Source organism: Balaenoptera acutorostrata, chromosome 2, assembly GCF_949987535.1.
Source record: "Balaenoptera acutorostrata chromosome 2, mBalAcu1.1, whole genome shotgun sequence".
In the NCBI taxonomy this organism is placed as follows: domain Eukaryota; kingdom Metazoa; phylum Chordata; class Mammalia; order Artiodactyla; family Balaenopteridae; genus Balaenoptera; species Balaenoptera acutorostrata.
Window position 1 is genome coordinate 42,144,024 of NC_080065.1, and position 6,614 is coordinate 42,150,637.

The 6,614-nt window shown below is 43.0% G+C and overlaps 1 non-coding gene across 1 annotated transcript; it reads right to left on the minus strand.

The window, feature by feature from the left end:
* Window positions 1–1,923: 1,923 nt before the first annotated feature.
* Window positions 1,924–2,030, minus strand: LOC114235687 (U6 spliceosomal RNA). The gene has a single exon (XR_003621803.1). It is a non-coding gene; the product is annotated as a U6 spliceosomal RNA (small nuclear RNA).
* Window positions 2,031–6,614: the final 4,584 nt, after the last annotated feature.

The window sequence follows — 6,614 nt, forward strand, 5'->3', positions numbered from 1 at the left end:
TTATTATTTGTGTATTACATGTATGTAATACATATACATATATACGTATATACACATATAATGAATATATATTGCTATTAGTTATGTCTCTCTCTCTATATATATATAGAGAGAGATGTTTACCCAACTATAAGTCTTACTATACTTGTAGTCTGCTACACCACACAGACAGACAGACACACACACACACACACACACACACACACACACACAGACAAAAGAGAAAGAACTGAGTTGAATACTTGGCTGAATCTTAATAGTCATAAGAAATAAACAAGAATTCACTTAAGACTGGGAATTCTTTCAGCAATTTATCTGAGTTTTTAGCTTTTACTATTAGCACTCCCCCAAACTATAATTTGCTTACAAAAAAAGGACGTGTTGTGTGTTAAAAAGATTAATAAATTACATTCTGTTTTCCAAAGTTATTGAATTTCTCATTTCTTTTCAGATCAATCTGGTAGACTTATTTATACACATATTATTAGCTAGACATTCTAATTGTGCTGAAATAATAATATTAAGATATGTATCATGCATAAAAGAGTGTATTGTCAACTACTGAGCCTGTGCGTCTGGAGCCTGTGCTCCGCAACAAGAGAGGCTGCGATAGTGAGAGGCCCGCGCACTGCGATGAGGAGTGGCCCCCTCTTGCTGCAACTAGAGAAAGTCCTCGCACAGAAACGAAAATGCAACACAGCCATAAAATAAATAAATAAATAAATAAATAATAAAAATAAAGGAATTCCTTAAAAAAAGAAAGTGTATTGTCCACTGTAAATGGCAGACATGAAATACAAATAAATAATAGAATATATGCAAGCAATAATAAAAATATATGCAATATCCAGTAGGAATTAGAGGAGAGGGTGAATTTATTAGTTAATTGTTCATTTATTCCTCATTTAAGAATGGATTTAAAGTTCAAAACAACATGAGATAAAAGGCAACACGAATAATGAAGTGGATTCGGAGAAAAAAATAAATTTTAATGGATAATTTGAAGTCAACAGCAAATCGCTCTACAGAATAGCATAGTTAAGGTCTAGAAAATGCTAGAACAAGCCACTGGTTGGCCTCTAGGCTTTCTGGAAAGGAGACAAAAATGAGGAAATCAATCACTCTATTCATATTACCTACAAAGAATACTTATTTCTGGTGCCAAAACTAAAGAGTTTTTCCTCATAGATAGTAAAAAAAAAGAAAAAACAATAAACAAAAAGAAAAGAAAAAGAACAGTATACCACCCTAAACACACCTGTATACTAAATGGATTTCATGGGCTCTTTCCTACAGTGACTCTAAGCATAGGCCAATGATGACATAATGCCAAATTATGTTTCATAAAAGCAGTTTTACAAGAGAATAGACCATATGGTCCAGATGTGTGGAGACCTGCTTGTGTGGTTTACTCCAAGGATGAATTTTTTTGTGTCTGTAGAAACACGTGGACTATATTTCCCAAAGGCAATCCTTTGCAAATTTATGTTGTTCAACCATGTATTTGATGAGTATTAAGCAGCAGTGAGTTCAAGGTTAGTGTTCTTGACAGTCACTTAGGTGCAGCTATTTCAGTCCACTGGTTAAATGATGAAAATGCCTAACTCCCCCTGGGAATGGGATGGGTGCAGAGAAAAGGAGCCTGGAATTTTAGCTGTTTTTTAAAAATTGTGGCAAAATACACATAAGATAAAATTTACCTTCTTAACCAATATAAAGTGTACAGTTTAGTGGCATGAAGTATATTCACATTGTGATGCTACCATCACCACCATCCCTCCACAGGATGCTTCATCTTGCAAAACTGATACTCTACCTATTAAACAATAAACAATCCCCCCTCCAGCCTAACCACCATTCTACTTTCCGTCCCTATGAATCTGACTACTCCATGTTCCTCCTAAAAGTGGAATCATACAGTTTGAAAACATGGAACGCTTCACAAATTTGCATGCCATCTTTCCCCGGGGGCCATGCTAATCTTCTCTGCGTGGTTCTGATTTTAGTCTATGTGCTGCTGAAGTGAGCACTTTAGCTGGTTTTTGAGGGGAGAACGGGAACTCATCAGACTTAAAATGGAGGTAACAACTCCCGTATGAAGGCAAGAGTGGTCTAAAATTCTTCTCTGTGCTGCTGAAGACTGAGGTGAGGAGGGAGGCTGAAAGAGATGAGGTTAAAGAGACGGGAAGGAGTCAGATGCCAAAGGGCTTTGTAAGCCCCTTTTAAGAGCTTGCACTTACATACAGTGAGACTGGGACAGGGAAGAAAAATTCATATTTAAAAAAAAATAATTCTAGGGGCTTCCCTGGTGGCGCAGTGGTTGAGAATCTGCCTGCCAATGTAGGGGACACGGGTTCGAGCCCTGGTCTGGGAAGATCCCACATGCCGCGGAGCAACTAGGCCCGTGAGCCACAATTACTGAGCCTGCACGTCTGGAGCCTGTGCTCCGCAACAAGAGAGGCCACGACAGTGAGAGGCCCGCGCACCGCGATGAAGAGTGGCCCCCGCTCGCTGCAACTAGAGAAAGCCCTCGCACAGAAATGAAGACCCAACACACACACACACACACACAAATTAATTCCAGGAAAAAAGAGAGGCCTGGAAGAGGATAAAATTTGAAACAGAAAGACCAGTTAGAAGGCAGTGACAACTATGTAGGTAAAGTTTTCCTTTTCTCAAATTTTTTATTTTTGCAAATCACCAGATTGTTAGAGTAGGTATTCAGAATTGTAGCTCATGAGGAAATAGGTGTCTGCACTGTGGATCTAGTGTCCAATCTTCCTCTCCATGCTTAGAGGAAAACTTGTGACATTTTAGAAAATTTTGTATTTTAGCAAAGAATCCAGACAAGCCAAAGTCAAAGTCTAAATTCACATTTTAATCAAGGAAAGCATGTTTCTCCTCACTGATCTCTCTCTCCTTTTCCTCTTCCCATGTTTTAGAGGAAGAAGATATTCTGGGAAAAAGATTAATAGAGGGCATATCAAGACTGTCAGACAGAAGTGCTAAGAAATCTGGAAAGGGTTGGAATAAAAACTTGCATTCTAGGATGTCTAATTTTGGCTTGGTTACCAATGGTGTTTCTTCCTATTGTAACACGGAATTGTTCTTAAGATAACAAGAAACTGAACTATAAGAAGGCATATTTCAACTCAAAATAAGGACAACTTATTAGAGCTTCTCTACATTGAAATTGGTTGCTTTGGAAATATGAAGAGCTTTCTATCATTGAAAGTGTATAAAAAAATCTAGGTAACCACTTATCAAGTATAAGGTCTGTAAGAAATCATTGTAAGAGATAAAAAGTTTGAGTTGAAGAACTGAAAGGCCCTAAATAATTCCAAGATTTATGAATTCCACAGAAGGATAATATCAGATTATCTCTTATTAGAAACTGATGATTTTGAAACTCTAACAGAATTTCTGGTGATACTCCCAGTACACTGATATCACTCAATTAATGAACTATACCAACTTGCTAAAGAGCAACTTCCTCCTTTAATATTTTAACAAAGAGGCCCCAAACCATTATTTTGCACAGGTAATTGTTCAAAATTTAAGCAAGTTTATCCTGAAACCTGAGTGTTATGTCAGGAATAGAAGCATAGGCATTTCTTTTGCTTCTATGCTAATCTTCTCAAATTCCAGTTTCCAAATGACTAAAGTATCAAGAAAGCAACTTTCCACAAAAATAATTCACTCAATGAAGAGAATGAAATGGAGAAAAATAGAAAAAAGAGCAAGAGAAATCTTCTATTTTAGAAAAAGCCCAACATCTAAAGAAATGTACCAAATGTATCAAAAGTGAAAAAAATTGATGAAATACTTAAAAACTCCATTTATTTCATAATTAAAACTCTCAATTCCCACTCCTCTTTCTCCCCAATTTTAAACGTCTGCCTGTTCTCTCTTCTCCATTCCATCTAACCTGTCAGCCTTCAAGCCTTAATCACGAACATTTGGACCACTGTGGTCCCCATGCTCTTTCTTGTATCTCTGATCATATCATCAAATGCACATATCTTTAAAAACACAAGTCTGATCTTGTAATCAAGCTGTTTTATAATCATTTTGCAAGGGAGGAAACTACAGCTTATAGGATCACAAAGCTATGAGCATCAGGCTGGAACTAGAGTTCAGGTCTCCTGGACCCTGTTCCAGAGTCCTTTCACCTCACGTCAAGGTCTTCCTAGGTATTGTATGTATATTGTAGGTACTAACAAAATTATGCTGCCCCTCAATAAAGTTTGAACAGAATACTGGGACTGTATTTTTACCTTAAAGACTTTTACCTTAAAATTTTATTTGCAAAGTACAGAAAGCCTATTCTTCTCAGTTGTCTAAGTTCAGTGTTGCAGAGCAATTGGTCCTAGCACGTAAGTTGCCAATTTTTAAACTCATTTCCCTCTATTTGATTGTCTGGGATTTAACTCCCTCTTAAATATGCAGCAAGAAGCATTTTATTTTGTTTTCTTTTTTGCTAACACTTTCATAGTAAGCACATGTGGCTCATATACATTAAAGGAAAATATTCTCGATTAACATTTGTAATATTATATTACCTGTTTATATTTTCTTAATACTGTGTAAAATTTACAATTGTAAAGAAAAAAGGAATATCAAATGTATTCATTTTCTGCTCTTCACTGTAATTCCCATTTGATTTTCATATTAAAAGTTTCCGAATTCTACATTGAAAAATTCATGATTTAAAGTAATGAATTTGAGCGAGGATGCGGAAGATGGCGGAAGAGTAAGACGCGGAGATCACATTCCTTCCCACAGATACAGTAGAAATACATCTACACGTGGAACTGCTCCTACAGAACACCCACTGAACGCTGGCAGAAAACGTCCGACCTCCAAAAAGGCAAGAAACTCCCCCCGTACTTGGGTAGGGCAAAAGAAAAAAGAAATAACAGAGACAAAAGAATAGGGACGGCACCTGCACCAGTGAGAGGGAGCCGTGAAGGAGGAAAGGTTTCCACGCACTAGGAAGCCCCTTCGCGGGCGGAGACTGCGGGGGGCGGAGGGGGGAAGCTTCGGAGCCACGGAGGAGAGCGCAGCCACAGAGGTGCGGAGGGCAAAGCGGAGAGGTTCCCGCACAGAGGCTCGGCGCCGAGCGGCACTCACCAGCCCGAGAGGCTTGTCTGCTCACCCGCCGGGGCGGGCGGGGCTGGGAGCTGAGGCTCGGGCTTCGGTCGGATCGCAGGGAGAGGACTGGGGCTGGCGGCGTGAACACAGCCTGAAGGGGTTGGCGCACCACAGCTAGCCCGGAGGGAGTCCGGGAAAAAGTCTGCAGCTGCCGAAGAGGCAAGAGACTTTTTCTTGCCTCTTTGTTTCGCGGCGGGCAAGGAGAGGGGATTCAGAGCGCCGCCTAAACAAACTCCAGAGAAGGGCGCGAGCCGCGGCTATCAGCGCGGATCCCACAGCAACAGGGGCGCAGAGGGAAAATCGGAGAGACTCCCGCACAGAGGCTCGGCGCCGAGCGGCGCTCACCAGCCCGAGAGGCTTGTCTGCTCACCCGCCGGGGCGGGCGGGGCTGGGAGCTGAGGCTCGGGCTTCGGTCGGAACGCAGGGAGAGGACTGGGGCTGGCGGCGTGAACACAGCCTGAAGGGGTTGGCGCACCACAGCTAGCCGGGAGGGAGACCGGGAAAAGGTCTGCAGCTGCCGAAGAGGCAAGAGACTTTTTCTTGCCTCTTTGTTTCGCTGCGCGCAAGGAGAGGGGATTCAGAGCGCCGCCTAAACGAACTCCAGAGAAGGGCGCAAGCCACGGCGATCAGCGCGGACCCCAGAGACGGGCGTGAGACGCTGGGGCTGCTGCCGCCGCCTCCAAAAAGCCTGTGTGTGAGCACAGGTCACTCTCCACACCTCCCCTCCCGGGAGCCTGTGCAGCCCGCCACTGCCAGGGTCCCGGGATCCGGGGACAACATCCCCGGGAGAACGCACTGCGCGCCTCAGGCTGGTGCAACGTCACGCCGGCCTCGGCCGCCGCAGGCTCGCCCCGCCTCCTCCGTACCGCTCCCTCCCCGCGGCCTGGGTGAGCCAGAGCCCCTGAAGCAGCTGCTCCTTTAACCCCGTCCTGTCTGGGCGGGGAACAGACGCCCTCAGGCGACCTACACGCAGAGGCGGGTCCAAATCCAAAGCTGATCCCCGGGAGCTGTGCGAACAGGGAAGAGAAGGGGAAATCTCTCCCAGCAGCCTCAGAAGCAGCGGATTAAAGCTCCACAAACAACTTGATGTGCCTGCATCTGCTGAACACCTGAATAGACAACGACTCAGCCCAAATTCAGGAGGGGGACTCTGGGAGCAGGAGATATTAATTTTTCCCCTTTTCCTTTTTTTTGTGAGTGTATATGTATATGCTTCTGGGTGAGATTTTGTCTGTATAACTTTGCTTTACAATAGCTTTATTTTACTTCACTATATTATAGCCTCTTTCTTTCTTTCTTTCTATTTTTTCTCCCGTTTATTCTGAGCCGTGTGGATGAAAGGCTCTTGGTGCTCCAGCCAGGCATCAGGGCCGTGCCTCTGAGGTGGGAGAGCCAACTTCAGAACACTGGTCCACAAGAGACCTCCCAGCTCCACGTAATACCAAACGGCAAAAATCTCC